The sequence below is a fragment of the Hermetia illucens genome, chromosome 3, assembly GCF_905115235.1.
Source record: "Hermetia illucens chromosome 3, iHerIll2.2.curated.20191125, whole genome shotgun sequence".
Lineage (NCBI taxonomy): Eukaryota > Metazoa > Arthropoda > Insecta > Diptera > Stratiomyidae > Hermetia > Hermetia illucens.
Genome location: NC_051851.1, coordinates 55,536,017 through 55,545,074, shown reverse-complemented (window position 1 = coordinate 55,545,074; position 9,058 = coordinate 55,536,017).

The following is a 9,058-nucleotide window of genomic DNA, read 5'->3' as shown; positions in this document are numbered from 1 at the left end:
GCTGTTGGAGGACTGCTCCAATCACATCCCAGAAAATGGCCAAACGTGCGGCAGATTTTGAATGGGCAAGCAGCGTCGCCTGTTCCACTTCGGTAGATTCGCTGGTCCAGTTGATTGGTGAATTTCTTTTAATGACGACGAATTTCGTTGGGTCGTGTCTATACTCTCTGAGTATAAGCCTTCTGTAAAAATTGAACATACTTAAAAATGCGTTGGTTGCGGATATAATTGAATCGCTTTACTCTGATTGGCAAGGGACACATCCCCTCCTTTGAGACAAGCTATCTTAATAAACTGACCTCGTGCTGGCCAAAAAAGCATTTGCTTGAATTGACGACTACTCCATATTGTTTCAACCTTTGGAAGAGAGTTCTTAAGCAGCTTGCGTGCTCTTCACGTGAAGATGAAACCATTAATATGCCATCGATATAGGCATAGCAGAAGTCCAAAATTCTCAAAGCCTCGTCGTTGAATCGAATGTCCTAAACGAAAACTCGTAAAGGCCGAACGGTATTGCAATGGCAGGCTTTGGTATGTCTTTTTCAACTATCGGGATCTGGTTAATGCTCTTACCAGGTCTATTGTTGAAAAGACAATTTTACCATAGAGCATTTGCGCGAAACCTTAGATATGCTCCAAGTAGGGATTTAGAAACGTCGGCTATAACAAATCTCCATTAGGAATCCGTTGACTGTGAGGTTAGCAATTCCGGATGTACAATTGGTATTCCGTTCCCACCTGAAAGCCTAAACTGTGTCTTTCTTCATGGACCTTGGAATTTTGAGCATTGATAAACGCGTAAATCGATACCTATGTCATAAACAGGCGGTATGAAGACGATGAAACGGGGTCGTTTGCTACCTTTAACTGCTCCAGATTACGTTTTCCGAAATCCAGCTAAACGGTTTCACGCATTTGTTGGTTTTAGTATTAAATCTCCAGTAATACCAGTATATACCTTGGAGACGAAGACTTTCGGATCTGGACTGTGAATCCGAGCGAAGACGAGAGCGTCGACTTTTACGCCAGGAAGTATTTTCGGCTTGAGACTCGTGTGTGGCTCCGTTTGCAGCTCTGCAATTAATAATTGCTGGACTAGTTGCGTTGAACTAGTTTCCACTACTGAAGGCGAGGATGTTGTTTCCGCGATACCTGATGGAAGTGTGGGGTAGCCCTTATCAGCTACATCGGCGGCAATTTGTAGTGGCTGACTATCCATCGTCGCCATAATCGGCTGAAGAACAGATGGCGGACGGCTTAACCATAAACTTCTCATCAGCGGCTCCGAAATTGTAGCACCGCCGAGACACTGTAAGTGGCGGGGCAACTGGCAGGGTTTCTCGTTATCCATATATGTATCCCCCATGAGCTGCCTCATTTTCTCCTCCTGGCTGGCCCACAACCACTTTATTAATTGCTCGCATAAGCGATTATATGAGCTGTCTGTCATGGACTCAGTAACTATGTCGCGGACTTCGGTGACATATCCCGATGTCAATATATAGCAGCAGCAAATATTGCTGTTGTGGGTTTGCTATGTTATACCACATAAAGTTTGCCTCCTCAAATTTAAACCAAATCTCGGGGTCGTGAAGGTTTACCGCGATTGGAATCACAGTCTTGTCTGCAGGTGCGTTGCCTTGAACCCGACAGTTTTTCTTTTTTAAACTAGGGGTCACCGCTTTAGGAATTACCCGGTGAAGTGGATGGTGGATAGCAGAACTTCAATGGAACCTGTGTTTATATATTTGATTTGTTTATTTACATCCAATATCAATCCTGTTTCTCATTGTGTTGTTCACAAAGTGAGAGCTGTCAGTAGACTGCCCTTCTATCTACTGCTCTACTTCAGCCTCGAAAAGTAATTAAAATAATTAAATTAATTCAGGCAGCTCCCGACTTTCTTACTCCAGGTAAATATCTGCAGGTGATTAGCAACGCCATTCAGAAATGGCGAAATCATTGGAACTTCTGAAACCTTCCAAGGCTTGGCGAAAAAGGAGAGACGTAGAATTGCGTTGAATATGTGAGTCACGTGAGTGATTGGGATACTTGATGTTCCTTCAACATTTTCCCCGTGATTACGTCATATCCTGGAGCTTTCCTTCCTCCACTTGTTGTCTAAAGAGTTCAGCAACATGTTTGGCTCTAAATGAGAAGCTTCCCTTAGGTGCAGGCATGGATACTTTTGGAAACCGTGACCGTGGGAAAGAAATATCTTTTGCGAGTTTTTTTTTGCAAATGCCACCTTTTTTAGCATCACTTCTTGCCCAGCTGCTGTTTTCTGATTTCAGTGGCGATTCGCATTGAGCAGGTCTCTTCAACTTTCTTGTAACTTCCTACAGGGAAAAATCAGTTGACGCAGTGGACGATAGACCTGGTAAGTCCCTTTGTATCTAATGTTCCCGTTGATCTTTAAGGGTTTCATGGAGCGGTCGATTTGCTCTGACCAATTATTTTTTTAGGTCTGGAGATCTGTGAGCCTGCTCAACTTCCACTTTACTTGGACCAGCTGTAGTACACGTCCATTATTTGGTTGAATTTCAACAGTGCTTTGCCACTTCTGGTTGGTTTGCAGATCAGTGCTTATATACTCACGGAGTGGTTGTTAATTTCCTACTTGCCACGCTTCTGATAGGACGTTCGCTCGTAAGTGTTATAATGACGGTGAGTGGTCTGAAAACAGTTCATAGCACGGCTCGTTCGTTATTAACTCTTCCCTCACGTTTTAGTAACAAAGTCAATCGAGTCCGGGATTTTTCGTCGATTTACTGGGCTTTGCAGATAAGACGATGTCAAGTCTAGTAGCTCGGGCTAGCACGTCCTACAACTGTCTTCCCTTAGGAGTGATCAGTCGGGATCCACAATGCTTTGCATTAAAATCTCCAGAGGCAAGAAATCGGTTGCCCAGTTTCAACTGTGGAGGACAATAGATCGCGATGATGGTTATCTCGCTGACTAACTCCAGTAATTAGATTAAAGTTGAAGACTGCCACCAGCCTTTGTAGTAATCTCCTAGAAGATAATCCTTAATGCGGGATCTGATAAGTCTTCCGGCACCGCCGTGGGTTTTTCCTTCCGGATGCTTAGTGTCGTAGAAACAATACCGATTGATTTGGAAGTGCTTTATGAGTCACATGTGTTCTGGATATGAACATTATGTCGATTTCTTTTTCAAATAGGAAGTGTTGTATTTCAAGTTTATGTTAACTGACGCCATTCGCATTTCAGTGCCATATTGTGAGCTGGTTTATTTGCTTGTGAGAAGGACATGTAAAATCTGGCTCTGATTGCGAATCATTTCTTGCATCACGTTTTACATCGAGACCATAAATTGGTATATCGTTTGAGTCAATGTTAGCAGAAGCTCTTCTAGATTGTGGGTTGGAGCGCATGTGCTGTATTGGTGGAACTGGTATCGGTTCCGGGGCGTTGAATTCGTTTTTCGACTGCTTAATTTCAGCACAAACCAAGGAAAGCTATACTTCGCCGTATGTGGTTACCCACAATTGCTTCAGTTTTTAGCATTAGCACCCTCCTTAATTTTCTTACATCTAGTTGTTGCGTGCAGATCTCTACAAATGATACAAGCACTGGATAGCTAGCAGTACGTTATTGAGCCACCAAATTCTTGACAATTTTGGCACTGTACTAAGCCAGGTCTTTTACACAGTTTTTCTGCAACAATTTTTCAATAACGCAAATAGCGTAGGTTATATATTGGGTGCATTTCGCCCTTCTTAAATTCCATTCCATCAGGTTCCAGTTCCACATGGTAGACTGGCTGGGGAATCCTATCACAGTCTATAATTTTATATGCCAACCTCACCTAAAATTGTTCATGGTTTAGAGTGTCTTTAATCTCTGACAAATCTACCCCTGGTTCGATCCATTTAAGCACTACTATAATGCCTTTTGAGGTTTTAATTGTTATGTGCAAGACCTTTTACCTTCTTTGTCAAAGCTGGCTATTAGTTTCCTGTAGTTGTTTTCGTCGTATATTTGAACCCTGGTTTCATGGATCAAGCCCTTGTTGACTTTGGGACTACATGGTAGGTGTTGTTGCCAAATAACTTTTTGAGATTATCGACAAGTTCGCTAGACTATTTTTGCTTCAGGTATATTATCATGATAATAATTAGTAATTGTGAAAGAAAAAATGATGCAGTGAAATTTTTGTTTTATATTATAAATAGAAAAGGATGAGGGAAGAGAAGGGTTACTGATTTTTCACAGCAAGAAAAGAAATAAAGTCATAGAGTCAGGCTTTGACTATCAACAAGAAAAAATGTTTTTGACCGTATTATGGATCAAGGAGGATTGAAAGTACAGTAAAAGCAATCAGAATAAAAGGTTTGATCGCAGTTGGTACTGTATTAAACGGAACCTTCGAATTGGAAAAGTTTTAAACGTCTAACCGACAGTTTGGAGGATATGCTGCTGAGGGAGGTGGACCATGGATATAAACATAGGTCAATGAACAATTTCCTAAATGAGTTGATAAGTTAAGAACCATCAGTTGGAAAACTGGCGACCAACAGTGAGAAAACTTTAGTTGGAAAATATAACTGTAAAGGCCATTTAAGGGAAGAACTGCGACTACTACACATCGGGCTACATTTCCGAAACTTTGCTGCTAGCAAAAGTGAATAGCACAGAATGGGATTGGCGGTCGAAATGCAACAACAGGTAAATCTAGTATAACCCCGCAAGATATCAGACTACTAAATCTGAATTCCACGGATCGACCGCGTATGACAAATTATTTTACTTATTTGGGCTTTAGTCTTTTCTTCCTTTTGGAGATAAGCTCTTCTCTTTATTAAATTAATACTGTCATTGTTGATTGATTGTTCACAAAATTCTGCATAGCAAGTCGTTCGACTCCACATGCGCCAACGATCCATTTATTCTATTTCGATTTTGTTGTCCCAATAAAAGCTGTTTTATCGTAAAAATCACGTCTACATCACTAGAATTTTATTTAGAAGCATTTGAAACACCAAAATTTTAAAGAGCAAACCATTCTCCCAAACTAGAAAAGCAAAGAAACGAATAAGCGCGTGGAGTATTGCTGGACCTGAACGGTTAAAGCTAATAAATTTCCGCTAATAAATTTTAGCCCTGCTCCTGGAAATCTCAGCTTTATTTAAGATTTAGTTTCATATTGTCAAGACTAATTACTATTTATATTAATGTTTGTCAGAATCTAATGAATACGTTAGAACTTACGACTTCCAAAATGATTGCAGAGACGAAGAAGAAGCACAATAGAAATTCAAAAGGTTCAGCGATGTCTCACACATTATAATGTTGAGTCACTCTAAACAGCTTTTTTCAATTTCTGGAAATCTTCTGTACATTTTGTAATTAAGCATAAGACTAATGTCATCTAATCACGGAGTACACAGAATTGATTATTAGCACATACAAAAATTACCACTTACCGCAAACCAATCCAACTAGTTCAAAATCAGAAGATGACGAATATTTACCTACATAGTAAACTATAAAAAGAAAATGATGTTTTAAGTTGAATGTTATAGCAATATGTAACCAAACATATCATAAATGTCGTAACAGAGCTGTGCTACCATGAAATATATATTGAACAAAATTATTCAAGACAGATTTTATATCTATTGCGAAATATAATTTCGTATATTTAAAGGACGAATCCTAAGGTCTACCCCAGTTTCAGAAAATATTATAGAAGGAAAACTACTTTGCAGAACTACATATTTGAGGTTAATGAGTAACAAAGGAACATAAAGGTATCCTGTTTGTAATCAAAACGGTAAACCAACTCAACTTGCCGCCTATTTTTATTTGAGTAACGTAATTCCTTCACGCAAACTTGCATGCGTTTAATTTGTTCATACGAATAAGGGGGAGAGAAACTAATGTCAAGGACACTATTTTGCTCTTCTCAGCGCTACATTGATATCAAGCTCTGAGTTTAAATTATGTACTACTTACATGTAAATCCCAACATTGATTATTGCAGGGCTAATTGGAATGAACTTTTCTGTCCTAGGAATGAATATTTGAAACAAGGTCGGCTAAATAAAAGGAAGTAAACTTACCTGTTCAAGAATAATTTATGCTGGCGCCTTCGTGTGCAAAGGATGAACATAGCATTTTTCATATAGTTTCGGCAGTTGGCTCACTAAGCATGTGGAAATTAGTTGATTTCAAGATGGGGTTTTTGTATCACGAAAACCAAATATTAAAGACAAAATCCGCATTTGAAGGTATGTAATAGGGAATGCAAGTTTGAAATATGACGAAATGTTCCGCTTATCCAGCACATGCTTCCTTTAATTTTTTTGTTTTCTATTTTCATAAACTCCCATTGTGTGCAAAAAATGTTTCCTTTACAAAATACCATTTCATTTCCACGTGTTTCCTTGCCAATACCAAACCATCCACATCAAAACTATTTAGTCCTAAAATCCATTAAAAACGAAATTATTCATAAGCGACTCCATCATTAATCGCATTTTCATATGAATATATGGTGAATACATAAAACCAAACCCTATGATTAAGAGTGATATATTTTTAAAGAAACAAACATACATAACTATATACCGAACAGAAAAAGTGAACAACAGAAAAATCATTAAATCACGTAGAATTGAATAAAACTATTTTTATTAGACAGTTAAATAAAATCTTTAACAAACCAGAAAAAATGAAAAAGAAAACGCTTCAAATTTTGACATAATTCAACGTGCAAAAAGAAAAATTTAGTCAAATAACATAAAAAAAATTCAGTGGACTGAAATATTGAGTGCTGCTATTGGAAACTGAGCGAAACCAATGGAAATAAGAGGAATAAATTAGTTGAAATTCTCTTAAGTTGTGTATAATACTACATATATTTTTTACAAAAACGGATGAATGTTTAAGATTGTATTTGAATATCTAACTGTAAGGACAGAGTGAAGCAAGAGGTGTCGAATATGATTGGCGTATTTATAGATAAATTATTATAAAAGGATATTCTAACGAAGAATTAATAATGGAAACTGTAATTATACAAAATAAAGAAAATGCGATGAAATGCAAAACATTGACGAGGATAATTCGAAATTATATTGTAAAACTACTATTATATTTAACAGAAATGGAAGAAATAAATTGGAAATAAATGTTAAACTGTGTATATTTTATAAATTTTATTTGATCCTTTGCAGCGAATAATGTGCACTTTCTCCAGAAGGTAAGTTCACCAGTGAAGAAAATCAGGCCAAACTTTAATTAAAGAGCTCTCCCACTATATAATATATAACACGGAATATAGGAAGCTGGACGATTCAGAAATAAAAGTTTTGTGTTCATCCTGGTTAGGAAAGTTCCTATGCAACTACACTGCTAAAAATTCAAAATATTTCATGATATGTCCCCAAGCTATTCATATGAGTTGACTTTATATGATGATGATGCCACAGACATTTTAGAGTGCAATAAATTCAAGTAAAATAAAATGTTGACCTTCTATAACTTAGGTATAATATTATCACCTACACTGATGAGAAATTTTTGTAATGTTCTAACATGCTTTCAGTTTATTTGAGCAGATATCGTAATGAGATGTGATTGTGATTTTTTCTAGATTAGACGTTTGGATATGGTTGTAGCACACATTTTCAGTGTTCGCACTCCTGACTTTCACCCGAAAAGTTCAAATTGAGCCCTTTCATTCGATACCACATTCTGTGAAAGACAAATTTTTCTCCTCCCTTTCGCATATACGGGGAATCCCTTTAAGTCTAATGTTGTAACTCGTTGCACATGTAGCGGTTTACAGAAAATCAAATTTCATAACGATAGCTACAGCCGTTTCCGAGCAAATCGTATGTGACAGACGGACAGGCAGACAGATAGATAGACAGAGATGATATCATGATGATAGTAGTTTGCCAGGAGAATTCGGACACGATCAATTCCATAATTTCAACGATTCAAAGTAAACTCGGAGAAGCGGAAGAGGTGCCGCGAGTAAATGGACAGACAGACGCCACCCCAAAAATTGAACATTGGAAATCAACCACATATGTACGTAGCTGTTAGTAGATTGAAGACAGAAGAAATCAAAGTCTCTATTTCAAGGGCTGCTAAAATATGAGAAGTATCATCCGATCAGAGCTTTACTTCAAGAACTACTAAAGTATCAGAAAAGTGAGGTGGACGATTTGATAACCGACTAGTTTGAGCTTACATTTCCAAAGCTGCCGAAACAGCTCAACAACGTGATGTGCAAATTACAAACCTGTAATGAGTTAAGAGGATAGGAAGATCAGGTCGATCATCCTAAGTGGCCGATAACGACCTAGAGGGCAGAGCTATCCCAGAAACCTAAACAAATTGGCTAAGTTGACCGTGAAGGTCCGCCCGCAAAGATTGAAGCTCCATCAAAGTGCTCGGTCGACACGTTCTTGCACGCCCCTGTGCTAGCCAGGCTCGGGAATGTGGGGGGTCCTTTGAGCGCTTTGATCCCTCACGCTTCATTACTACAAATCAACGTGTCTATCCCGATGCGTAGGTCCGCACCGGATTCCAAAATATACATTAATAGGGACTTCGCGACGGCCTATCGAATAGCAACCCGAACGCGAACTAAAATTGGAAATTAAAAAAAAATGGCTCGACCGCGCGCGTGGAGCCGTAAATCTCCGGACCCGAGTGCCGCGATCAAATAGGGGAAGATCCACGACGGATCACAGTCCCAATTATTGCCTCTTCTGCCTCAGATTTTGAATGAAGCGTGGCCCCTGAGGTTCCCACCCTTCCTCGACATCCTCAGGCCAGTTTATCATTTTTAAGGATGTCCCTATCAAATGAAAGGCTTCATTTAGTACTTCTAAAACAGTGAAAGCTCGGAAAGTACAAACTTAAAGTGAGGCAGGACTCATTTTTGAAAGCTACTCAACTAAAAAGCTAAAATTCTGTTAATAATAGTGTATTACCATATTTTAGAATTTACTGTAAGGTCGACTTAACTTAATCATATGAGCACATGAATATAAGGCCGAATATTGAGAAGTTTGAT